Source organism: Lissotriton helveticus, chromosome 1_2 (genome assembly GCF_964261635.1).
Source record: "Lissotriton helveticus chromosome 1_2, aLisHel1.1, whole genome shotgun sequence".
In the NCBI taxonomy this organism is placed as follows: Eukaryota; Metazoa; Chordata; class Amphibia; order Caudata; family Salamandridae; genus Lissotriton; species Lissotriton helveticus.
This window is the reverse complement of record NC_136058.1, coordinates 406296499-406324306: the sequence shown is the minus strand read 5'-3', so window position 1 is coordinate 406324306 and position 27808 is coordinate 406296499. Positions and strand designations below refer to the sequence as shown.

Sequence of the window (27808 nt, the reverse complement as noted above, 5' to 3'; positions counted from 1 at the left end):
AACACAGCAGGCTCCACCAAGGCAGGAAGTACTCTCCGGCAGCGAGTACTGTGGATCCAGTTCTTCCGATTCGTGACTCGAACCGCTGTCATCGTAGCAAGTAATACTTGCTCTGGTCCGCACCACCTCGGCTCCAGACTGCTCGACCTCTCGAATGACTTCACCATGACGAAGTCAGTCGGAGTTCATGGCCTTCACCTGTAGATCTATCAGGAAGTGCTTCTCAAACCTGTTAATAAATAGAAACCAAGCGATTAGTTAATTGTGCCAAATAGTCATTCATTAAGACACAAGGTACGTCATATACAGAACTTGGGTTAGGAACTCCCGAGATATTCATTGGCCTCCCGAACACAATCTCGTAGGGAGTGAGACCTGTCCGGGAATGCGGCACTGATCTAATAGACAACAATGCCAGTGGCAACGCATCTGGCCAAGTCAAAGAAGTAGAAGTCTGTATTTTCGCTAATTTCAACTTCAGAGTAGCATTGTATCTTTCCACTAATCCTGCTGATTGCGGGTGGAACACCGCACACAAGACGAAGAAATGACCTTAGGAAAATTAAGGAAACAACAATAACAAACCACCTCCTGTATAAACAAGTGTCAAATATCAACTTTAATCATGGGATCGGTATGATGTGATTACCGCAGTGCTCCGTTTTCTAATATGAAGACAAGGCATCATTCCGTGCTCTAGGTGAATTGTAAACTCTTTCTGGACAAACCACAGCAACCAGAGAAGAACACAACAGAGCGGAGCCGGACAACTGACGGGTAAAGGAAAGAGGAGTTCTTAAATCTACAATACAACAGACTGTCCCAATTTGTACCGGCCAGAAGGAAGAGACATCTTTACCCGCAAGCGTGCATAGCCATAATCCAATCTAAAGGCACAATCACCTACAAAGACACCTTCTACGTATTAGGAGTGTAGCAAATATTTGGTGACTATTGCATTTTATTATTAAAACAGAAATCAAACGTGTAAAATGCAGCACACATATAAAGTGTGTGAAAAAAAAAACAAGTGCTTCATCAGTCATGTTGGCCCATCAGGAAATACAGTCAAGGGATGTAGACAAATATATACCCGACCCACAGACACTAACCAAGAAAGAAGAATCATACACATACAGCGAGAGCTTTCGTTTGTCATCACTACTCAAGCTTAATCAGCACACGTACACAGAACAAAAACCATTTAAGTGCAGTGAATGTGTCAAGAGTTTTAGTAGGTTATCAGAACTACAAAGTCACCAGCGAACACACACAGGGGAAAAGCCATTCAAGTGCAATGAATGTGTAAAGAGCTTGAGCCAGTTATCAAGCCTTCGAAGTCATCAGCGAACACACACCCGAGAAAAGCCATTCAAGTACAGTGAATGTGTGAAGTGCTTTAATCAGTTATCAGTGCTTCAAAGTCATCAGCGAACACACACAGGAGAAAAGCCATTCAAGTGCAGTGAATGTGTTAAGAGCTTTAGTCACTTATCAAACCTCCAAATTCATCAGCGAACACACACAAGGGAAGAGCCATTCAAGTGCAATGAATGTGTAAAGAGCTTTAGTCGCTTATCAAACCTCAAAATTCATCAGCGAACACACACCGGAGAAAAGCCATTCAAGTGCAGTGAATGTGTAAAGAGCTTTAGTCGCTTATCAAACCTCAAAATTCATCAGCGAACACACACAGGGGAAAAACCATTCAAGTGCACTGAATGTGCAAAGTGCTTTAGTGAGTTATCAAGTCTTCGAAGACATCAGCGAACACACACAGGGGAAAAGCCATTCAAGTGCAGTGAATGTGTAAAGAGCTTTAGTCAGTTATCAAGCCTTCGAATACATCACCGAACACACACAGGAGAAAAGCCATTCAAGTGCACTGAATGTGCAAAGTACTTTAGTGAGCTATCAAAACTTCGAAGACATCAGCGAACACACACAGGGGAAAAGCCATTCAAGTGCAATGAATGTGTAAAGAGCTTTAGTCGCTTATCAAACCTCAAAATTCATCAGCGAACACACACCGGAGAAAAGCCATTCAAGTGCAGTGAATGTGTAAAGAGCTTTAGTCAGTCATCACACCTTCAATTTCATCAGCGAACACACACAGGGGAAAAGCCATTCAAGTGCAGTGAATGTTTGAAGAGCTTTAGTCGGTTATCATACCTTCAAAGTCATCAACGAACACACACAGGGGAAAAGCCATTCAAGTGCAGTGGATGTTTGAAGAGCTATAGTCGATTATCAGATCTACAAACTCATCAGCGAACACACACGGGGGAAAAATCCCTATCATTGTAGTGAATGTGACAGTAGTTTTCGCGACTCTTCAGCATTAAGGAATCATCAGCAGACTCACACAGGAGAAAAACCATTCAAGTGCAATGAATGTGTGAAGAGCATTTTTAATCGATTATCAGACCTACAAAGACATCAGCGAACACACACGGGAAAAGCCATACCATTGCAATGAATGTGTGAAGAGCTTTAGTCAATTATAAAGCCGTTAAAGACACCAGCGAAGACACACAGGGGAAAAGCCATTCAAGTGCAGTGATTGTGCAAAGGGCTTCAGAACGTCATCACTCCTACAAAATCATCAGCGAACACACACAGGAGAAACGCCATTTAAATGCAGTGAATGTGTGAAGAGCTTCAGTCAATTATCACAACTTCGGAGTTATCAGCGAACACACACGGGGAAAAACCCCTATCATTGTAGTGAAAGTGACAGTTGTTTTCGCTTCTCTTCCGCATTAAGGTATCATCAGCGAACTCACACAGGAGAAAAGCCATTTAAGTGCAATGAATGTGGGAAGAGCTTTAGTCGATCATCATCGAACACACAGGGAGAAAACATAGAAGGGCGCTGAAAGTGTGAAGGGCTTTTGATAGAAGACCCGACTAGCAGTAAAGAAGAAAAACAGATAACAGTATTTGCAGAGTAATAAAAGTGTTTGTTTCCAGAGATTGTTCACTTCCGTACACAAAGCAAAGCAACATGATGCACCAGGATACACAGTGGGAAGCGAGCACAATGTGGATTAAAAGAAAAGAAAAGCAACATTCTTGATTTTTATTTGATGAAGAAGAGATACAAAGAAAAAAGTTCAATCACACCTGATCACACTTCCTGTAAAAGCAACACTGAACAATACAGGGACTAACTACTGTATTTTCAGCTATCTTGTAGGATTAGTGATAAAATCTATAAACCCAACACACCCAAAGTAGGCATGTTGTCAGGGCTCTGGAGATGGAAGCTTCATTGGTAAAATGTATGTATTACTATTAACAAATGCCACTGCAGTATATGTAATGAACTCAAGTGAAGCACAGGTGTTCAAGAAAGAACCTATTTTTAGATATAACAGAGCATATACCTTGTTTTTAAGTAACGTTTGCTGCATCTTTTACACACTGTTTTTGGTTGATGGATCAGCTCGTGTCTCAGGTCTTATAACTAAGTGTGACCCATGGCTCCTCTCCTACTGGGCTTTCCCTATTCATTTTGTGACTTGCCAAACTCAATTTGTTTACCAGAATTGAGCCACTGTTAGCAGCAGACTCTGTTTGAAGAATGTGGTGAAATAGCGAAATTCCACATCAAAAGCATATATGTGCTAGGACAATCTGTTGAACTCCGAGCAAATCGTCTTCTACACTGATTGTCCTTTGTCCTGAAATGTGCCTCAGGATTTGTCATATGAATGCCAGCAGTGACATTCATGAAGCTAAAGCTAACAGGAGTGTGTGGGAGATAGAGAGGGGGAAAGATACAGAGAGAGAGAGAGACAAAGAAAGGGGGTGAAAAAGAAAAAGAAATGGAAGGAGGGGGAACGGCAGGTGATTTGTATTCAAATAGAAGAAGCAGCCGAAAACTTGTCAATGTGTGACATCACCATAGAAACGGGCTGAATACCTGTGAATTTATATAATTATTTTTAATATCTATAGACCCATGTCATTTAATAAACAGGGCACAAATAAGGAAAATAGTGAAGGAGCCCATTATCATATGCAAATCACAATGATGTCACAAGTAGTGACGTCACAAGAAGTGATGCCAGGCCCTTATAATAATTTTCACATGAAAGATCGACGGCCTGTTTTAAAAACAAAAAGCAAGAAACATAAAATATTGTAAAAAGAAGATTTTGGTATCAGTTTTTATACATGATGTGTTTTTCCCACTATCAGTTTGTAACTCGGAAATGACTGAAAGTGTAAATATTTTTAAACAGATATGTGGAACTTGAAAATAACATTTTTAAACAGTTTTCAGCGAATAAATAAGATGTGCTTTTAATTTGTATTTGTTTCCTGACGTTCTTTATCCAGCCCCTAAGCCCCAAAGTGTTTCACATTTACAGTGTATTAAGCATTAGAGGGGCTGATTTCTCTATTCCTCTCTTGCGCCACTCACACAAATAAATAAAAGGATCACTGCTAGTGGGACAGACAGTTACAAACACTCTGAGGCCTGTGTCTGCAGATGCAAGAAACAAAGTAACAATTCCAAGTCGCAGGCTAAAGAGCTAGGTGGAACTGTGTCCCTTTTCTAGATAATAGTGGGGGCACCCCTTCAAACTGTGTCAACCCCCGACTTGTGCCGTGCTGAAAAAGCAATAGTGAATTTGAGTAATTTACGATGAATTGAAAGGAGAGAAAGAGAAGAAGAGAGCAGGACATATTTAAGAAAAAGAAAAAAGAGACACAAGATTTTACCCTGTTCTGTGTACAAGCATTTTACGTAAACAAGTTATGCTGTGTGTTGTGAACAGGCTGTCACCCCCCTTTGTATGTAAATGAGCTTCTGTAACCAGACACCCCAGGCTCCCATCTCTTCTAGCGCGGATGATAATGTGAGCACTGTAAGGTGATCACAAACAAGGGCTCTACTGAGAAATAATTGGCTTCCAGGTCACACAGCTGTGGTTATGTAGTTCATTATTAGTTAATTTACTTTAATGTGCAGCAATTCTCCAGGTTACTTTTTTTCAATATATCGCTTTATATCGATTGTTGCTCTCCAACAGTTAAAGGTGAGGTTCGATGTAGGATTTGTTGTTAGTGTTCCTAGATCAGGTCTCAATCCCTTTGTCCTCGATTTGTCGGCATGTGTTGTGTCCACACACTGGTCTAGGATGGGCCTTCTCAAGGTAGAAGACACTCTAATAGGAATAATAAATCATATATATATGAACTTATATGTAAACAAATATGTGCCTTTTAGTTATCAGGCACCACCAGACTCACATCTACACATGTAATTGAGCACCAGACTAAAGTGACTCCTCCCTATATAAATATGCGCCATCAGTAATCAGGCTGATGGTTCAGCTGATACTCACAGCAAATAAAGTTTCTGGGATTGCGCGCATTGGACAACATTTTAATTGTTGAAGTTTCCCACAATGTCGCTGATGCGCAGAGCTTATAAGGTTAGTGGATATTGTGCACTGTAACCAGATCACTGAAGTTCAAACTAGGTCAAAACATAGTACATACATAATGCAAAATGTTACTGCCCCACCCTTCTTTTTGACATCTCCAGGAGTTCCTCCTCTCTCGTGGAAGTAGGTTTCCACACATTATGCTTGTGTCTGTTGCACTTCCTTAAGTGCAGAGAGGAAAGCCTCATTGTTAATGCATTGTTTGGGCTCTGAGGGACAAGAATTCTTTGAACACCTTCCTGAACTCTCTGATAGTGCCTCTACCACTCTTAATGAATACGAGATCTGCATCAAAAAGTTGGACTTGCACTATCTCCCCAAAGTGAGTACTGTGCTTGTACAATATCACTTTGGGAGAAGGATGCAAAGGCAGAATGAGTCAGTTAAAAAGTACATAACTAACTTTCACAATTTGGCTTCCATGTGCAATTTTGGTGCAGCTTAAGAGGAGTGCATAAGAGATCAGTTCATGTTGCGATGCGCCCTTGATAAAACAAGAGACGCCCTGTGGCAAAAAGACACGGAATTGCTTCAAGAAGTGCTGACCATAGCCAAAAGTCACAAGCATTCAAAAGCGTGTGGTGATGTCATACACAAAAACAGTGCAGGTGATAAAAACGAGAACATTAATGTCAAGGTGGTGGTGGATAGAATCGTTAAACCCAAACCCAAATCAAGCACCACTTCAAAGCCCTTTAACACAAATAATTTTCAGGGGAAGATCTTCAGGTGTGGCATCCCTGGCCATATGGCCAACTTTAAAGACTGCCAGGCTGGAAGGTAATGTGCAAAACTTGTGAGAGAAAAGGTCACGTCTCTTAAAGAGCTGAAGAACGGGCAACAAGCATGAAAAAGTCAGGGAAGTTGATGTTTATGAAGAATATTTGAAGGAATCAATATTCTCCCAGTCACAGGGAATGCTAGTGATGGCCCTCAGGAGCTAGTTTTGATCAATGATGCTCCTGTGATCATGCTCTTCGACTCTGGGGCCAAGGTAAGACTAGTCCCCAAAACATATTATGAGCGTTATCTGCTGGGCAAAATCACCCTTTTGAAGCCAGACATTAGACCTAAAGGTTAAGGTGTGGTGTGGTGACTATTGAGTTGCTGGGTTATTTCTGGTGCACCATTGACTTCAAAGGGAGAGTCACCCCTGGTAAAATCTATGTCTCGATGAAGCAGGTCTCGCTCATAAGTTGGTACCATCAACGTGATATACATATCTGCCTTGATCCGTTTTTTGTTGTTGTTTTTTTTATAATTTTATTGTTTTCTTGCAAGGAAATACAGCAGTAGATAGTAACATAATTCCGACTGTATACATAATAAGAACAAAGACATTTGCAAATTTAAGCAAAGTAATTAAATCCATTCAGCAATGGGTGCCCAGATCTTCTCCCCCAGAGCTCTTCTTTTGACCCCTCTTAGCTTATAAATAGCAGACTCTAAATTATACATAAAAAGTAACTTCTCACGCCATGTAAAGAAAGAAGGGGGATCTGAATGGATCCATTCCCTAGTAATGCATGCTCTGGCTACTGCCATACATATAAATAAAAAGCACCTTATTGATTTAGTTCTTGAGATGTCGAACTCTAAGCCCAAAAGCACCAATTCGGCAGTTATTATAATATCACAGCTTAGAACAACCGACAAAAAGTTTTCAATTTGTTGAAAGAAATCCCGGAGTTTAGGGCTTTGAAAAAACATGTGGACATCGTTAGCTGCATGTAGCCCACACCGACTACAATTCGTTCCAGTGGTCGTGCTCCACTTATCGACCTTGCTGGGAGTGTAATAGAGGTCATGTAAGCACATAAAATGCTGTGATTTCATAATCCCTGTGATTAAACAATCTGAAGCTAATTTAACAGAACACAGAACATCAACCCCCGGCACCCCCAGTTTGTTTGCCCATTTCAGTTGACACTGATCCATATCATCCCCATATTCTTGAACCAGACTTAAGAACAATGAGCCAATAGGAGCCTTTTTCTGTAACAGTTCAAACAACTGAATTCTAATCATTCTAGCTGACTTAATAGCCGAAGAGCTCTGTAAGAAACTACGAATCTGAAGAAATTTGAAAAAATCACTTCTTGCCAAGGAGAAGTTATTCTCTAATTCCTGAAATGAAGCCCTTTCACCATTCATAAATAAGTCGCCCAAATATCGTAATGCTTTCTGCTCCCACTTGTGAGTAGTTAAATCACAGAAAATCACAGATGGCAAAAGACCAGGAGAAGCTAAGGGAGTATAGACATTAAGTTTAGACAAACCCAAAAGCTTCCGAACTTTTTGCCACACTATGAAAGCTGCCTTCAGCGTCTTATACTTTGTTTTTTTATAATAGCTGGGCTCAACAACCTTAAGGAAGCTAGCTTTCACTCTCTCTCCCAAAGTCATTTCAAAGATCGATGGAGTTTGACAAGTGGGGATATTTACTCTGTCTCCAATTATGAGGGGGCTGATATACTGGAGTGCTGCCGCCAGGTAGTAAAACAGAAAGTAAGGGACATTCAATCCCCCACACTCTTTACTCAGAATCATTTTTTTAAGGGCTTTGCGATGCCGTTTATAGCCCCAAAGGAACCTAGAGGTGGCCCTTTCTAAATTTTTAAAACAGGACGAATGAAATTCCAAAGGTATAGTGCGATATAGATACAGCACCTTTGGTAGGATCAGCATTTTCAAAATGTTGAGCCTGCCATATAGTGATAAGTGTAGATGATCACGGCGGCTTAATGTAGTATTGATTTGGGCTATCATAGGATTAAGATTAAGTTCTGGTATTTTTTCAATGGGCAAAGATATTTTGATTCCCAGATATGTAACCTCAGAAATAATAGGAATATTTGGTGATGGATTGTCCCCAGAGCATAAAATCTGAGTTTTCCCCAAGTTTAATTTATAGCCAGAGAATGATCCAAATTGTTTGGCAAGATCATTTATTGCCGGAAGAGAAGTTTGAACATCCGTGGTGGTAATTACAATGTCATCGGCATAAGCCAAAGCTCGGTAGTTTGTGTTGGCTAGGTAGATAGGTCTAATCTTTTCCTCAGAAATAAAACGGTTAATTAAGGGGTCTATATAAAGTGCAAAAAGTAAAGGTGAACAGGGGCATCCTTGACGAGTGCCCCTAGAAATTAAAAAGGAAGGGGAAAGTTGGGCATTAATTCGAATACGGGCTTTCGGAGAGACGTACAATGTTTTTAAAGCCGTTATAAAACCTGGACCAAATCCTTTTCTAGCAAGCACATCCCAGAGATAACCCCAGGCAACCCGGTCAAAGGCTTTTTCTGCGTCTAGAAATATGAGTCCAACATTAGACCGAGTTGCCTGAGACCAATCCAGGAAAGTGATTACCCGTCGAATATGGTCAGCGGTATTGCGAGCAGGAATAAACCCATGTTGATATTTAGAAACTAAAGAAGAAATAATATTAGACAGACGTGAGGCGAGGATTTTAGAAAAGATTTTACTGTCCGCATTTATGAGTGAGATAGGACGAAAAGATGACGGTAGCAAAGGGGGTTTGTCTTTTTTAAGAAATACAGTAATTATGGATTCCCGCCAAGAAGCAGGGGCACTGCCACGTTGAGCTGCTGAAAATAAGTCAGCCAGTTCTGGTCTTAGTATGCCTCGGAAGAGCTTAAAAAACTCTAAAGGAATAGCGTCAGGGCCAGCAGCTTTTCCAGACGCCAAGGACAACAATGACGGCTCAATCTCCTCCCAAGTAATGGGCAAGTCCAGCTTCTCCCTCTCTTGTGTAGATAAAATACCGTTCAATGCCTGTTCTGTAAATTGGGTTACCTGAGCTGAGCAATCCTCTACCATGTCTTCAGTGTATAGTTTGGAGTAAAACTCGGCAAACACATTAAGTATATCAGCAGCGTTATTAACAGTCTTCCCTACAGCATTATTAATCTTGTCTATACTAGCAAACACAGCTTTCTGCCTAGCTCTTTTAGCCAAATGTTTCCCTGAGGTTTCTCCTACTTCATACACCTCTGTTCTAAATGCAGCCAATTGCTGGGCAGATTTTAAAGCAAAACCTTGGTGAATCTTAACCTTATAAACCAATAGCTCTTTAAGAATAGTATCCGTGGCTACTCCTTTGCTACAAGCCTGCATAAGCTGAATCTCCAACAGTCTCAAGTTGTTCATCTCAGTTTCTTCCTTCCTCCGGTTCTCCTTCTGCTTTCTTATTGCATAGCTCAAGGTTTCGCCTCAAACCCCGCACTTAAATATATCCCAAACTACTTCTGCAGAAGCAGACCCTTTATTGTTAGCGAAGAACTCAGGAATCCAGGTATTCATATGCCCAACGTAGGATAAATCAAACAAAAGCTTACGGTCAAAAGACCACGACCTAGGATTATGTACAATATTTAAATCAAAGCCAAGGGAAATAGGATTATGATCAGATATGACTTTTGGTAGGACCCTGTATTCTATATTAGTGAGTTCGTTAAATAGTAACTTAGAAACAAAGAAGTAGTCCAACCTAAAATATCTTTTATGAGGGGCAGAAAAAAATGTGCAACCTTAGGTTCCCTCACGTTTTTCATACCCCACATCTACCAACTGAAACTCTTGAGCAATCCCCTTGACTGCCTTAAATACGTTCCTTTTTCTACCTGCATACACGCTGTTACCACTAATATCAAAAGTCGCATCCAAATGCAGGTTGAAATCCCCACTTAATATTAACCTAGTTGACCATAAAGCCAGCTCCACACTTAGTTGATGCAATGCTGTGGGGTCATCGATAGTGGAGGCATAAAGCGAACATATAGCAATGATCGAGTTCCCAAGTTTAAGTTCTGCGATTACCCATCGTCCCAGTGGGTCTTCTTTAACTCTTTTAACTTCCCCCAACCCGGACCTCATTAGAATAGCAACCCCCCTTATTGTAGAACTCTGACGAGAACACCCCACAACCTGCAACCCCAAATCCATGAGCCAAGCCCTGTTTGCCCAAGAAATATGTGTCTCTTGTAAGCAAATTATATCGGCTCGAATAGCTCTGAACATCTGGGCTGCTACGCCCCTTTTTCTTTTGTCATTTAAACCGCAAACATTAATGGAACAAATCGAGACTCTAGCCATTTTCATATGTTAATGCTGTACTGCGATCAAACCTCAAACAATAAAGAATACAAAAATTTGGTACTGACAACCAAAAAATCCTGGGCACCAAAACTGAACATACTGTAGCTGTACTTCCTTGCACCCCCCCCACACACACACCCCCTACACACTCCTCCTCCCAAAACCCCACCACCAGAAGCTTAAGGGCTAGTGCCCACATTGATGGAAAGTGAGTATGAGTTACGTGGCTCTACCCAAGTCTGCCCAAGTCTACCCAAGCCGTCCAAACCATAATAAATCTTGAACCCAATTAGCTTAACATTGGGAAAACAAAAGAATCAGAAAAAAAAAAACGAGGAAGAAAAAGAAGAAAACCTGTAGGAGAATACACAAACCTTATCCTATCTCAACTACATTAACATCTACATTGTATCCAAGAATTGTTGTGCTTTAACCTCAGAAACAAAAAAAATGGTTTTCCCCTTATACACCACCTTGAGCTTAGCAGGGTTCAACAAAAATACTTGCCCCCCTTTTGACTGAATTGGGGCAATTAGCTGTTTAAACCGCCAACGTTGCTGCACAGTTGCCTGACAAAAGTCAGGCCGTACAAAAAACTCATGACCCAAGCCCTTTCTAGTCTTTGATGGTCTGCCTTGATCCCAATGAGAATCCCCCTGTCTGCCTAAAAGAATTACCACCAGTTAGGGTTATTAGTAATGCTAATCGAGACTAGATCAAGGAATTCCCTGAGGTCTTTGCTGGTGAACTGGGTTTGTCTCAAACATTATGTACATCAGATAAAGGTCAAATCTAACGCTGTTCCAAAAACAGCTAAAGTCCGGAAAGCACCTCTGTTAGTAAGGGAGAGCATGAAAGTTCAATTAGACAATCACTTAGCCAAGTGGATCATTCGAGAAGTTGAAGCAATGGAGTGGGTCTCTCCTGTTGTTATGGCCACAAGCCAATGGGGAGGCCAGGCTCTCTGTCGGCTCTAGGGTGCTCAACAAAACAGTTATTTTTGTTCATTACCCTTTACCCAACATAACTAAAATGCAGTGTTCTCTTGAGGGGGCAAGTTATTTTTTTCCTTTGACTTGACCTCCTCCTATCACCAGGCCGGGCTACACTCCTCTTCAGAACATTCAGAACGTTCACTCCTCTTCCCAGGACATTACCTCCTTTGTAACAACCTTTGGTACCTTTAGATTTCTAAGAATGCCTTTCGGGCTGATTTCTGCGGCCTCATTTTTAAAGAGGGTGATGGAGGGCATTCTTGGAGGCCTTCAGGGTGTCAAGGTGTACCCAGATGATGTGCTCATCTTTGGTGTGGATCTTGAGGAGCATAATGGGAGGCTGAGGTCAGTATTGAAGAAGTTACGTGATGCTTACCGCACCCTTAGGGCTGACAAGTGTAAATTTGATGTCAAAGAAATAGAGTACCTAGGGCATGAAATCCAAAAAGTCATTTGTAAACACCCTTTGAAATTTGCGCACCCCTTTAAACAAAGAAGAGTTTGTAAAGTTTCTGGGCATGGCTGAATTTTATCACACGTTTGTTCTGAACTTTGCAGGATAAACCTCTTGTTTGAGGTCTCTCCTCCAGAAGGAAAGCACATTTGTTTGGTCCAAGGGCAGGGAGGAACAGATGATGTTGAATGGTTTGGAGGTGAAGAACTGGAGGAAGGAATTAATGTGTGTGCAATTAGTTAAGGGTTGATATTCGAGAGTGAGTGGAGGGAACATCACTTGAAAGATTTAGACTTGCAGATAGCCCTAACCATGGTCACAGGTAGTTTGTGTGAGAAGAGGGACTGTGATGAGGTCCTCGAAGTCTTTGGCAAGTTATGGAAGATCTGGCAGTGGAGGATGGTCTCCTCATGCATGGAAGTAAGTTGGTTGCACCCCTTTCACTAAGGGATAAGCTAGTAAAGACTGCTCACGCCTCGCACATGGGCATTGCCAAGACAAAGAAAAGAATGAGGGAAGCATATTGGTGGCTGCCATGGAAGTACATGTAGAGAGGTTGGTGTGTGAATGTGCGTGATGTGACACGATATTGAAGTGCAGCACGTAACCCATGGTTATTAGGGAACAGGCTACTGGTCCGTGGATGGACACTTCTGTAGATATTTTGGGACCTGTGTAGGAAGGTGGAATCTGACTACATGGTTGCCCCCACTTTTTTCTGGGTGTTTTGATGGTTTTTGACTTAGTTTGGCTGGGATCCTGCTATTCAGGGCCCCAGCCTATCTGCTTTCTCTCTAAATTGATTCCATGTACTATAGGTAAACTCCAGTTTGATTACTGGGGTACCCTTGTGAGTCCCTAGTATATGGTACACTAGGTACTAAGGGCATAGGTACCCCTGCGGCCTACCAGGGACTGCAGCATGTATTATGCCACCCCTGGGAAGCCTTCCAAAATGACACCACAGGACTGGTACTGCAGCCTAGGTAAGGTGGTGCATGCACCCCTTACTGAGATATAGGTTACCTTTATCTACCTTAAATCACTACACATAGAGACCCATCAGTCACCCATTTGGCAGGCCTTATCAATCCCATGCATGAGTAGGACGCCTCTGCAGCCTTCAGAACCTATTCTCTGGGCCTGACCATATACTCTTAAGTGCATTATATCCTCGCGGTAAATGCTAACTTTGGGATGGCTGCACGGAGCATGTCGTGTTTGGTGTCAAACACTTTGGAATCCTACACCCCTGCCAGTCCTGGCGGCGGGGGTGGAATTTCACCCTTCAAGAGGGAGAGACATGTACACACCGGTCTACCCGGTAACAGTTTTAAAGAACCCTGGCATCACAAAATGGATGCTGCTGCCACAGACACAAGTCTGGACTCCTGCTGCTGGACAAAACTCCATCAGGGGAGGCCTGGACAATAGGTTTCCTGTCACACTCCCAGACAGGCTTTACTGTATTGGGGCTTGTTGGATGCACTCTGAGAGTGCTTTGAAGTCTGCACTGGGGGCACATTTGGTGTCCTTGTGTATAGCACAGTTCAAACCGGTTGCAGGGGCAACCAGCCCCTGCTCCGGTGCGAAATTGGACACAGGAAATGGGTATAGCCATCCCTCTTTCCAAACCTTTCCGAAGGTGGGTCCCCAGAGTAAGTGAGTCCAACCCCTTTCTTAGGTATGAGTAAGGAAACCCTGGCAACAGGACTTTACATATCCCAGGACAAAATTCTGCAACCGAATCCTGGAACTTCGACGCTCTACTCAAGACCAGAGGACTGAAGAATCTCCCTTGGGGTCAAGGAGTGACTCCTCTGCTTGCCAGGAACCAACAAAGCATTTGCCGATCTGCATCTCTGAAACTCCCGATGAACTCCGAAGTACCTGCAGCCCAGGAAGAACATTTCCAGACTTTTCAGAGGCCGGCCCGAGTACCCAGCAAAGCTGAGACCCGCAGCCCTCACGAGTGACGTGGAACCAGAACTCCAGGACACCATGCACATTTGTGAGTGCATCAGCTTCTCGACATCTCTGGAAGCTGTGCTTTGGGTTACTTGTAGGCCAAGCCCCGAGCACCTTTTGCACTGAAGATTACTGGCCTACTCTCCACGAGTGTTCCGTGAGCCAGTCCTGAGTGCGACTACTCGAGGCCCCTATGCAATCTGTGATCCGTCGACTGGAGGGTCCCTGTGATAGCAACTCTGATTTTCCTTGGGCTTCCCTGGTTGCTCCAGACATGCCCTGACTCCCCACCGCATGGTGATTCCCTCTGACCTTGCTGGTCCACAACGAAGCGTCTTTATCCTTTCTGCGTGGGTTGCTGTTGCCAAGGCTTGTTGGGTCCAATCCGGGCACCGACACCGCAGCACTTGACATCCTTTGCGGGACAGCTTGAATGCAGCTCCTGGTTGTCGTTGATGCCTCCTGGTCCTTGTAGCTGAAGAGTCAAGCTTCACCTCTTTCACCTGAAATGAGTCAATCAATCAATCAATCAATCAAGTCACATGTAAAGCGCACTACATACCTGTGAGGGTCTCAAGGCGCGGGGGGGGGGGCTTGCTGCGCTCCTGTTCGAAGAGCTAGGTCTTGGGTCTGCTGTAGGAGGGTGGGGAGGGTGTTCCAGGTCTTGGCAACAAGGTGGGAGAAAGATCTGCCGCCGGCAGTCGTTCTTTGGATGCGGTGGACTGTGGCGAGGGCGAGGCCTGCGGAGCGGAGCTGGCGGGAGGTGTAGAAGCTGAGTCGTCTGTTAAGGTATGCATGTCCGGTGTTGTGGAGAGCTTTGTGTGCTTGGTGACGGGGAGCCAGTGCAGGTCTCTCAGGTGGGGTTAGATGTGGCTGCGGCGGGGGATGTTGAGGATCAGACGTGCAGAGGCGTTCTGGATGTGTTGCAACCGTCTCAGGAATTTGGCCGAAGTTCCTGTGAAGAGGGAGTTTCCGTAGTCCAACCTGCTGGTGATGAGAACCTGGGTAACTGTTCTTCTCGTTTCAGTGGGGATCCACTTGAAGATCCTGCAGAGCATTCGGAGGGTGTTGAAGCAGGATGAGGAGACAGCGTTGACCTGCTTAGTCATGGAGAGGGTGGAGTTGAGGATGACCCCTAGGTTGCGTGTCTGGTCGGAGGGTGTCAGGGCTGTTCCCAGCATTGTCGGCCACCAGGAGTCGTCCCAGGCTGAAGGGGTGGAACCGAGGACGAGGACCTCTGTCTTGTCAGATTTCAGCTTCAGACAGCTGTTCCTCATCCATTCAGCGATAGACTTCATTCCTTCACTGAGGTTGAATTTGGCGGTGTGAGGGTCTTTGGTGAGGGAGAGGATCAGCTGGGTGTTGGTGTAGGAGATGATGTTGAGGTCGTGCTGTCAGGCAACGCGGGCGTGCCATGTAGATGTTGAACAGCTGAGGGATGAGCCCTGGGGTACACCGCAGATGACCTCGGTGGTATTGGAGCGGAAGGGGGAGGTGGATGCTCTGAGTTCTGCCGGAGAGGAAGGATGTGGTCCAGTCCAGTCGAGGGCCTTCTCTTGGATCCCAGTGTTGTGTAGGCGTGATTGTAGTGTGCGGTGGTAGACCGTGTCTCAGGCGGCTGACAGGTTCAGGAGGATGAGGGGTGCAGTTTCTCCGTTGTCTATCAGGGCCCTGATGTCATCGGTGGCGGCGATGAGGGCAGTTTCGGTGCTATGATTGCTGCGGAACCCAAACTGGGTCGGGTCCAGGACGTTGTTCCCCTCGAGGTAGTGGGTCAATTGTTTGTTGACAGTTTTCTCGATGACCTTTTTGAAATTATCTTCGTGGGAACGGGAGCAGGGAATTGGGTCGGAAGTTCTTGAGGTCCTTAAAATCACCCGACATCCGTGGGCATTCATCTATCGTGCCCCTGGTCACTGGCTAGTGACCAAGACTCTGGCCCCTGTGCTTTCAGGTTCTTCTTATCTTCGATCCAGGCTTGGATCACCCTGGACACTTTCCACTTCGACTGCAGCAGTACTTTGCAGTAGATTGCAATTGAAATCAATGACGAGTTTCGACACCAAAAGACACCTATGCATCCGGCTTCCCTGGGTGAGGTAACTCGAGTACTCCGGTGCTCCCGTGGGTGTTGGCCCTTGAACCCCTTAAGTCTAAAGGGTTTGCTCAAAGTCCTTCTCCAAGTGTCCTTTATCTTTAAATTTCCAACCACGACTTTCCCCATTGAAGTTAAATGCGTCTCGCGGCTGTGTTCAGACACTGCACACGTCCCCCATGGGTCCCCTGTGTCACTACCTTGGGTGATACCTTGTGGCCCCAGCACTTCTACAGGTTCTAGGCCTTGTGTCTTGCAAAGTCGTGGTTCTTATACCACTTTATTAATATATGGTTTGGTACGACCTTAGGGCTCGGCATATATTGTGCTAATTTACTTGGTGCTATTAAGTTTTATGTATGTACTTTTACCTCTAGCCTCATAAAGAGACTAGTGTGGTGTGTTTAGAATAACTACATATATTTTATATATATATACCTGGTGTGCTTCTCCTTTCATTTGGTCATTCACGAGAATATAGACTGGTAAAACAAGTTGCTTTACATTCCTTCAAGATTTAGCCTGAAGGCTGCTCTTCATAGCTACCACTAGAATAGCTTTCAAAAAGGTGATCTTTAGCCTATCACCTCTAAGGGGCTGTTTGGACTGGTGCAAGGTGCCCACTATCACTAGTGGACAGCATATACCAGACCAACTTCTCACAATGTTCCACTTACAAAGCCTGGATAATGAAATCCACGGTTTGTAGGGGTGTGCTGCTCATGCAGGGGCACCCTCACACTTAAAACCGAACACCCTGCCTTTAGGACTGAAAAGGCCTGCCAGAGGGGTGACTTACAGAGTCTAGGTGCAGTGGGGAGAAAAATAAGGAAACATATCTCTTGTGAGAGGTGCAAGCACCAACTCACACAGCCTACAATGTAACCAGGATTTAGAGGGACACTCATGGGTGGCATAATACATGCTTCAACCCAGGGGGACCCCTGGTGCACCTATGCCCTAGATTCTTCCGTACCACATACTAGGGACTTACAAGGGTGCACTAGTAACCAAACAGGAATGTACCAAGGTACTTGCTATAGCCAATTTAGGGGAGAAAGAACAGAGGCTGGGGTCCTGATTAGCAGGATCCCAGCCAGACTAGTCAGAAACAGTATAACACTGGGAAAAAAGGGAAGGGAGCCATAGAAGCAGATCCTACTTTGCTACACCGCTGCAGACAGCCTTTTTTCGAGCGTCACCATCCAGAATTTATGTTGTTTGTTGGAGCAGATGCTGTGCCTCTCACTCTCTGAGAAGAACTCCCATGACCTTTGGAAAGACCATGGCAGTTTCCTCCAGGAGGCCAGGTTGAAATTCAGTTATTTCAAGTTCCTACACCACTGGCACTGGACGCCGGAGTGGGTCTATAAAGCACATTTGGCAGAGGATTCCAAGTGCTGAAGGTGCTGAAGTTTTGGCTCACTGGCCTGTGACATTTTGCATTTCCTGTGGGTCTGTATAGTACTTTTGTGCTACTGGGGCTCCGTTTAGGATACCTTGATGACCAACCTAGGGGTGACACCGCAATTGATGACCCTTCTGAACTTGCTTCACAAAATGTCAATATTCCCGCATTTAATGCACCATGGTAAGAGTTGGCTGGCTACGGCCTTTGTAGAGGCAAAGGTGGAATTTTACCCCATTGGTCACCCACCACGCTACCGTCACATAGTACATGGCTCTTTGACATGGACAACATGGCCACTTACAAAAGACCTATTTGTAAGCTGAAAGACCAACTGCAGAAGTTTGGAGTCCCTTCCTACATGGGTAGTGGTATACGTTGACACCAATCGACCTGGTTCCGTCCTCTGTACCTGCCCCATGACTACTTCGGGGATGGGAGTTGGCTTCTTGAGGGTCTGCCAGGTGGCCTGGCACCCTGACTTTTCTCTCCTGTCCCCATGTTCCTTCCCCTCGCGCTCCCCCCCTCATCCTCCATCCTTGATCATCTGTCCGATCTTCTGGGCCGTATCACCTTTATCTGAAGGGGTTACTCTATTTATTGTTTTTCCTGTTATCAATGTATTCTCACAAGTTCTAGTTTACACAGAATCTTGGACTCTGCTTAATCGATAATGATTCATACCTGTTAAATGCTGATTGTATAAGGACAATCAATAAAGAAGTGAGATATTATAAAAAGGGTATTTGAGACATTACTGAATTTATAGACATGATGAGAACACTTGTAAAGTGATACAATTAACAACCAAGTTTCACTAAAATAGACATTCACATTAGCATTCTTCTGAACTGTAACATGTGCAGTGCTCAAGGTGAAATATGAGAGAAGTTTTGCCATCAAAATGTGGACATAGAGTCTGCTCTGTGTAGAAAAGTTTTGGAGATGCTACTCAGCACACAGCAGATGGCATGTGTGAAGTTCTAGTTCATCCCCATAGTTTTGAAGAATGAGCCAGGTTTGAGTGAGACTTCAGCACAACCTCTTTTTTTTAATTTCAGTAAATTTTATTGAAAATGATATTTACATGGTGCAGAGGATATACATGGGAGATAACTGAAAACAAGGGAAAAAGACCAGGAAGAGGCGCCCCGGGAGGGGTTGGGGGGGGGGGATCAGTTAAGCAGTGACTTGCAGCCATTTGTCCATTTTCATTCTTGCTTCTTCTTTCCGTTTCTTTCGGCATTCCCCATTCCCCCTTGCAGGCTGTCCGATTGTCTTTTCGCTCCCCTGGTGTCGCGGAGAGAGAGGTGTAGAGATATAGGGGTATATTACCAACAACTAGCGATAATTTTTGTCTCTAACTTGTTTAGAGACAAAAATTATCGCCGCACATCGGCGATTTTTATCGCAGATAAACCTTGCTATTAGCAAGGTTTATCGCAAATGCGATAAAAAACGGCCGCAATGCATGAATATCGCTGAAAAGTCAGCGATATTCATGCATTATCGAGCATATGCTCTTAGCCATGTTATCCACCTCCCATTGGATAACATGGTGAAGAACTGCTCAGGGCAGGTGTTAGCTTTTGGAGATATTCGCGCTTAGCGCGAATATCTCCAAAAGTTGGTAATAGGAGATAGCGATGTTAGCGACTGTTTCCAGTCGCTAACATCTTGGCACGCCCAGAAAAAAACTGAATAAATGATGGACCCTGCCTAGAGTAAGCACCTGACTAACTTTCCCCCGTGAGGTATCTTAACCCTTAAGTTTAATCAAGGGGGTTGTGTGCACACTGAATGGCACCCATCATCACCGTGCCTATTCCCTAGGGAATTTTGATTCAGAACAAACAACAGCAAAGGTGCACCACAAAACACAAAACAGTAAGTGCAAACGATATCTAAGCAAAATAACGAGATATTCCTCAGAGATGTTGAAGTTCTTCTTTGAATCTTTATTTTCAAGAGGCAATAAAACACATACAGCCGACGCGTTTCGTCCCAAACTGGGACTTCTTCAGGGCTGTCGGTAAAAAAACATATATACATACAATCAATCTTTATGTACAAGACTCGACTTACAATTAAAAAACATTAGCAGGACCGAAACATATTAAAAACATTGCTATCATAGACGTGGAGCATATGCATGCATTAAGTGTTGGGACTAACTCAACGTCAATTTTTTATAGGGAAGTGCAGGATGGCCTGAGAATATGTACAATGTTTACAATTCAAATGTTCAAAGTTACAATACAAAAATTACATAGTAGAAAATTCCACATACATCTTACGGTTTCCAAAAAAGGAAGCGGGAGTGTACACATGGTATAAGGCCCATGTATCTGACCATGATACTAAGCGGGAGGTGAATTGGTGAAGGAGAACTAGTATGAATTTAGTATGAAATTAAAGGAACAGCCCATTATGAAAATGAAGTCAATCCATGAAAGCAATATTGTGTTGTGGATTATGCTAGCACAAAAAGCGTCTTAAAGAAAAAGGGATCAAGTAAGGTATATAATCCTAATTTTACATTTGCCTGACAAGTCATACCAATGGTCCAATGCCCATTTACCTTTAGATCAGTTGGACGTCGCATATGTGGGTGAACAATTGAGGAAACGGGGTCCAGGGGTCACCTTCCCGGCTAATATAATCCTGTTCTATAGTTGTTCTATCGAAGGTTGATTAGCTTAACTGGGATATGAAAAGAAAAAGGGATATCTATTTCGCAATAACATACAATGTTATTATGTTTCTTAGACAACAGAATGGCACAGTTCAATAACCCTAATGTCATCAGCCTGGAGGGGAAATTAAGCTCCCTATCACCAGTCCAGTTCAGTATGAGAAGCAACTACTTACTATAAGTTTGTTAGTGGTTAACAGAGGAAGAAGTGTCAATGGAGTTCTTTTTCGAAGGTATGGAGATTCATGTCACCTTGCTCACAATAAATGCTCAGTCCGTATGCTAGAAGATATAAAGACGCAAACAGCCAGCTTATAACATGTGCTGGGAATGGTAGCATAACTGTATACAGACAATATGGGGCCAGTGGTCAAGGGTCACGTGCAAAAAGAATAAATAACTGACATATAGTAGTTACCTGAGTCAAGGTTAGAACTGGTGTTGGACTGAAGGTCCTATTAGTCCAATGGAAGAGGGAGTGGGCACTGTGTCCCAGTAGGCCTGTTAATGAGAAGTAAGGGGAATTCTGTTTAGAAGAGGAGTCCTACTCCAAGCATATAAGAAAACCGAGTTCTGGATTACTTTCTTTGAATGGGTATAACCAGTATAAACATGGTCCCAAAACACATAGCCCCAGGGGTGGAGTCTAGGTTACAAAAACCAAAGACTAAACCTTAAGTGCTTAGTAGGCTATTGATAGTCCACAGTGTCTTAAGTAAGATGATGTTCTGGCTAGTAACTGCCAATATCCAAAATACACAGTCATTCCAATAAGGCAGATATGCCCAACCCCTGACCTAATCTGTGGACCAATAGTGATTCTGGCATACCAGAAGGGATCCACTGGTTACTAGCAGGCAAAAGTACTCACCGTTCTTGATAAAACGGCCGGCACCCATCCACAGCCCTCGACCTGATGACACACCCGTAGCGACGTCGTGTTCAAGTATTGTGAGCCCTCGCTACCCATTTTATAGCTCAAGTAAATTGATTGAGGATCTGCACCTGTCAAGTTTCCCGCCGGCGCGAGTGAGCGCTGTGTAAAATGACAGGGGCAAAACGCGATACCGACTTGTGTAAAGCAGGCGGCCATCTTAGAATGTCTAAAGGGCGCACTGGGCTCTCTATTACTCCAAGTTCGCTGCCTGAAGCGTTTTTCTAGTTGCATCCTCCATATCGTCCACTATGAATTTATTAAGAGATCACAATGTTAAAATATTCCTACGCTTAGTGACCGCATCAGTATAAGAACTCAAAGGGCGAACGGAGTCTGGGATAATTGTTTGTATCCATCGTCCGTGTAGTCCGATCCTTCGTATGGTGCCGTCAAGGATAAAAAGCCGCTTTTTGGATAAGCAAAGGATATCGGCAAATGTGGCGACGGGGCTTCTACAAATGGTTCGCGGTCTATCTATGCGCAATGATAGCAGCCATCTTAGAGTGTCCAAGGTGGTTGCCTTACTCATTGTCAGGTTCGAGCCATTATGCCCGATATGAAGTGGATGTATGACATACCCACCGTCCCCAGTATCCAGCTGGAAAAACTGGATAGCCGTAATTAATGTTTACCTTAAAGTATAAATGAGAAAAAAGAAAAAAAATATATTTTTTTTCCTTCGAAGGGGGTGATGGAAAAAATTATCAAAAGACTGTCGTTTGTGTTACCAAACGCGTCCGGTGGTTTAAACCAGAGGAAAAAACACAAAAAAGCTACCAATAATCTCTACGGGACGCAAGGGCATGTTATTGGAAGATGTACCACAACACACGTGGTCCAATATATGGAGGAAGTATTGTAAAGGCGGCGGCCATCTTTGGCTGTATCTCAGATTGAGTAATGGGAGCGGATGGTGAATTGGATTAATGCTTTGGGGCTGAATTGGAAAAGAAAGACCTTCTGATTTCTAACAGGGGAGCATTGTTCCAGAGAACAGGTGGGAGGTGTTGGGTAAAAAGGGGGACCCTGGTGTTCAATTCCTCATGGGCATCTGCAACTTTATGAAAACGTGTGATGCTAAGTCAGATTCTAGTGTTAGATTGTGCAAGAAAAGAAGTCAATGAGGTGCCATAGTATTCAATACCCCATCTGCCTATGCAGCATGTGCATATGGGCTCCAGACAAAAATACAGTATTTTAAATAATTCCACATTTACACAAACAATTACACAAGTAATTCAAGAAGAGACAGATATAGAAACATATTCACAGTGTATACATATGTGAACCACTATTTTGTTGTCAAAAGCATGTAGATGAGTCATGCTAAACATGATTCTAAGTCTTAAGCATGTTTCTAATCTTAAGTGGTCTGTGTGGTGGAACCAGAACAGCACAGGGCATGGAGTGAACAAATACAGCGGGTTACTCCAAGAAATGATGTAACTCATCTTCGGTGTTGTGGCCGAGTTCTATACAGCGTAGTCTACATATCCAGCCCGCCTCCCGTTGCCTTAGCGCCAGTTCCCTATTGCCTCCCCTAGGGTGTGTAGGTTGGTGATCAATGCCCAAGAACCATAAGTTATCTGTATCTTTATGGTGTTCCTGCATATGGAAGGTCAAGGGATGTCTCATATCCCCATTCCGTCTTGCACGGACATGTTCTTGGATGCGGGTTTTTAGGGCTCTCTTGGTGCTTCCAACATATATCTTGTTACAATCGCAACCCAAAATATAAACAACATATTTTGTGTTGCAGTTGATCAAGTGATCAATTGTATAGGTTTTGTTGGTGTTGTAGCAGAATTCTTTGGTTCTATTTTTGCCCAGTGCGCACATGTTGCAATCGCTGCATGTAAAGAAACCTTTAGTGGGAGTGGTTAGCCAATTGGTCCGCTTTTTGGACTCCACATAACTGGGGCAGAGGATGTTCCGAAGATTTCTTCCTCTCCTATACCATACTTTAGGTGTCCTGGTAACTGAATCTTTAAGGCTCGGTATATCCGCAATCAGATGCCAATGCTTTCTTATGATGTTAAAAATTGTGCTGCTTTGGTCGGAATATTGTGTAGTAAATGATAGGGGTCTGCTAGTGTTTGAAGGCCTGCTTTTAGGGGTCAAGGTGCTTGTTCTAGACACATTTTGGATCTTTTTGTTGGCTTTCTCAAGGGTCTTCTTCGGATAGCCCCTTTCAAGGAAACGTTTTTCCGTTTCCTGTATACTGTGTTGAAAAGAGTCATCCGTGCTGCAATTCCGGCGCATCCGGATCATTTCCCCATATGGAATATTTTCGATGACGTGTCGGGGATGGGCGCTCTCATAATGTAGGATGCTGTTGCAGGCTGTCGCCTTGCGATGGGTGCAGCTCTGAATTTTGTTGTTTTCTACAAAGAGTTGTACATCCAGGAAGTCAATTGCTTTCTGGTTGTGTGTCATGGTGAAGCGAACATTAAACGGGTTGTCATTGAGGTAGCCAAAGTATTCAGAAAGGTCCAGGGTAGGTCCATCCCAGATCATGATCACATCATCGATGTACCTACCCCAGAAGATGATGTTATTCATCCAAGCAGCCGCGTGGCGACCCCATGCATGCTCCCGCTCAAACCAGCCCATGAAAAGGCCGGCGTAAGCGGGAGCAAATTGCCCACTTTGCATGTCATTAGTGATAAATATCACTGACATGCAAAGCGGGGCCCAAGATGGTCGCTATCTCCTATTAGCTGTCACTAACTGGTGTTAGCGACAGCTTGGTAATAGGGAGATAATTTTATCTCCGCTTTCTTGGCTTTTAAAGCCAAAAAAGCGGAGATAAACCCCTTGATAATATACCCCATAGAGAGTAAAGAGAGTAAAGAGGCACAGTTTGTTACAGAGTAGGTGATCTAAGTAGTCTATTTAGTGATGCCTTATCTGGCTCTGGGCTTCTTTCCCGGTTATCCCCCTAGCGTTCAGGGTGGCTTGTGTGAGGACAGGTAGTTGTCCAGCGAGAGCCACATTTCGCTTTCCTCCCCTGAGTTCGGTAAGCTGTTGGTTGTTATAGTGTCAGCTCCCAGCAGGAATATGAGCCAGTTGAACCAGGCTTTGAAGGTAGCTTTCGCTGTGTCTTTCCAATTGGTCAATACCGTCTTGACCGCCGCTGTGAGCAGGAGGTCAATCAGGTCCCTGTCTGTTTCGGATGTTATGGAGGGATCGGTGTACCCCAGTGCCAGATGGTGAAAGTCAAGTGTTAGAGTGGCTCCTGTAACGTCGTTTATTAGTGTGTTTACTGAGTCCCATAATTTTCTGACCTTGGTGCAGTGGAAGAGGAGGTGTGCCAGGTCTCCTTTCTGCTTATTGCAGTTCCAGCAGGAGTCGTTTTCTCGAATACCCATGGAGGCTAGTCTGGCAGGGGTCCAGTAGGCCTTGTGTATCAGCCAGAATTTTGTCTGATCTAGTGTTGTTGTCATCTTCCTTCTTGATGTGGAGGACCGGAGGTCGGCCCTCTCCTTGTCGCTGAGCTCCCTCCACGCCACAGTTCCCCATTGGGCTGTGATTTTGTTGTTTAGTTTAGAAGTCTTGGGGCACAGGGCTTTGTACATGTGTGCCACTTGGTGTCCTATTATGTTTAGGCTAGTGGCGTATTGTAGTATTGAGGGAGTGAGCTTGTTTATGTCTGCTTTGGTGATTGACACTCTTATTTTTAGGAAGTTATAGAGCTCTGCGCTATCAAACTTATGTTGCTCTTTGAGTGTGTCGAAAGTGGCTTGAGTTCCCTTGTGCTGTAGCTGGCTTACTGTGGTAATGCCGTGTCGGTACCATGTGTGCATGTCTAGTGTGTTGTTCCTGTATTTTATTCTAGGGTTGTGCCAAAGGGATTCTAGTTGGGTTTGCCTGATGCTAGTGTCTAGTAGCTTATCTATTCTTAGTAGGGCCAGTCTTGTGTTTCTTAGTATTGGGTTTTGTTTTATTGCAGGGTGCTTCGTTGCCGTGAGCAAGGCTACGGGTTCCATCCCGCCTAACAGTCTCCTTTCTAGAGATAGCCAGGCCGGGGTGTAGTCGATCTTCGGAGTTAACCAGTACAGGCCTTGTTTTGCTATGCAGGCTGTTTGAAATAGTTGAAAATGTGTTAAGTTAAGACCTCCTAGTGTTTTGGGCAGTCTGGGTTTTTGAAGGCTAATTCTGGGTTTCTTTCCTCTCCATAGGAATGTGTTGATTAGCTTGTCCAACTTTTTGAGAAAGTCTGCTGTGCTGGTTAGTGGTAGCATGTTGAGCATGTAGTTAACCATTGGGGTGACCATCATTTTGATGGTTTCTATCCTCCCCCACGATGTAGTGAATTTGGGTGACCATCCCTCGAGCTTCTCCTTGATTTTGTTTAGGATAGCTTGTTCGTTCTGGTCTAGTGTGGTGTGCAGGTCTCTTTCGAAAAGGAGGCCTAGGTATTTGATGGCTTTCCTCTGCCAGGTCAGTCCAGAGGACCCCAGCATTGTCTTGTTGGTGTGGATGTTTAATGGTTTGCACTCTGATTTCTCTCTGTTCAGTTTATATCCTGATACCTGGGCGTATTGATCTATAGTGTCCATTAGAGCTGCGATGGATCTGTCTGGGTCTTCTGTTACAATGAGGACATCATCAGCGTATGCTGCTAGCTTGAAGGTCTCTCCCTCTATGGGTATCCCTTTTATGTCTGGGTTTGCTCGGATCATGCTGAGTAGGGGTTCTATAGCTAGTAGCAAAAGGGCTGGTGAGAGCGGGCATCCCTGTCTGGTTCCTCATTTAAGATCTAGCAGCTCTGACGTGCCTCCGTTCACTACTACGCGGGCTTTGGGCTCGTTATGTAGGGCCATTACCATCTTCCTATAGTTGTAGCCTAAGCCGAATTTTTGCATGCATTGGTTTAGGTACGGCCATGATACTCTGTCAAAGGCTTTTTCTGCATCAAGGGCGATCATGACCGCCGCATTGTTGCTTTTGGCTGCGTGGTTGATTATGTGGCAGAGTAGTCTTGTGTTGTCGTGGGACATCCTGTTCTTCAGGTATCCCACTTGAGCGCAGTGTATGAGGGAGGGTAGGTATGAGTTAAGTCTGGTTGCTAGGATCTTGGCATATATTTTGCAATCCACATTTATGAGTGAGATTGGCCTGTAATTTTTGGGGTGTTGCGTGTCTTTGCCTTCCTTAGGGATTACGATGATGTTGGCTTCTGCCATCGATTGGGTCATGCGCCCTTTGTGTACACAGCTTGTGAACACTGATGTCATCGTTGGCCTGAGTGTGGTGATAAAGTGTTTGTAGAACTTGGCTGTGAACCCGTCTGGCCCTGGTGCCTTGTTATCTTTTAAGCTTTTGGCTGCTCTTTCTATCTCTTCGCTTGTTATTTCAGCGTCAAGCCTCTCCCTTTGGGTTTCCGTCAATTCTGGTGTTGTGATGTGTTCCAGCAGGTCTTTGCCCCCATCTACGCTTAGTGTGTCATCTTCCTTGTAGAGCTGCACGTAAAAGTCTTTGAAGGTGTAGAGTATTCCTTTGTTCGTCGTCTGTGATTTGTTTGCCCTGTCCCTGACAGCTGCTATTGTGTGTTGTCTCTGTTTACCTTTGAGGTAAGACGCCAGAGCCTTCCCTGCTCTATTGGCAGAGCATAAGTTTATTGCTTTGTATTTGTTGACCCAGGTCCTTGCCCTCTCGCTAAGGATCTTGTTCAGTTCGTATTTTTTCTTTGTTAGGGTCGTGAGGGTGTTCCTGTCCTCTAAATTGGCTATGTGTCTTGATTCTAGTATCTTGATTTCCCGCTCTAGGTCGGTTATCTTTTTGCCTCTTTCCCTGTTCTGTCTCCCTTTGATACTAATTATCGTACCCCGCACCGTGGCTTTCAGTGCATCCCACAGGATCTCCCTGTCTATATCTGGGCTGTCATTGTTTGAGAGGTATTCTTTTATGGCTAGTTCTATTTCAGTACTGTTGTTCGTGTTTTTGAGTAGATCGTCGTCAAATCTCCATCTTCGTGTCGGGCGTTCATTGTGTTTGCCTGTCGGTGTTAGGCAGATATGAGAATGGTCTGAGATGGTCCTTGGACCTATCTCTGTGTGATCTATGAGGTGCGTGTGTGTATCTGACATGAGGATATAGTCAATTCTACTGTAGAAGTTGTGTGGAGTCGAGTAGAAGGTGTAATCTCTCTCGTCTGGGTTTTGTAGTCTCCATGGGTCTCCGAGCCTTAGTTTTGTGCATAGGTTCCGTAGTGTGTTACCTTTCTGTGTGTTCTGGCTGTGTCTTTGTGGGTGTCTGTCTAAGGCTGGGTCCAGTACCTGATTCATGTCTCCGGCTACTATTAGGAGCTCTCCTAGTGGCAGTGTTCCCAGTTCCTTGCTGGTCTGTTCCCAGAATGCCTTATGTTCGGTGTTGGGGCCGTAGATGTTTGCCACATGTATGGGTTCCTCTCCTCTGAGCAGGCTGGTGACTAGTAATCTGCCCTCTGTGTCCTTTTTTGACTTAGCTAGTGTGAGTTTCGAACTTTTGCTAAGTATTGTTAGGACCCCGTTTTTTTTGTTCTTTGCAGGTGACCCTATTACCTGACTTATCCAGCTGGCCTTTAGGCGGTCTATGTCTTCCTCCTCTAGTCTTTTCTCCTGCAGGACATAGATGTCACTTTTAAGCTTGGCCAGGTGGTCTAGGACCTTCCTCCTCTTTACTGGGTGGTTGAGCC

General features: G+C 44.2%; 1 pseudogene; it reads left to right on the top strand.

Annotated features, from left to right (window-relative positions):
* Positions 1-1044: 1044 nt before the first annotated feature.
* Positions 1045-12269, top strand: LOC144804617 (uncharacterized; annotated as a pseudogene).
* The last annotated feature ends 15539 nt before the right edge of the window (positions 12270-27808 follow it).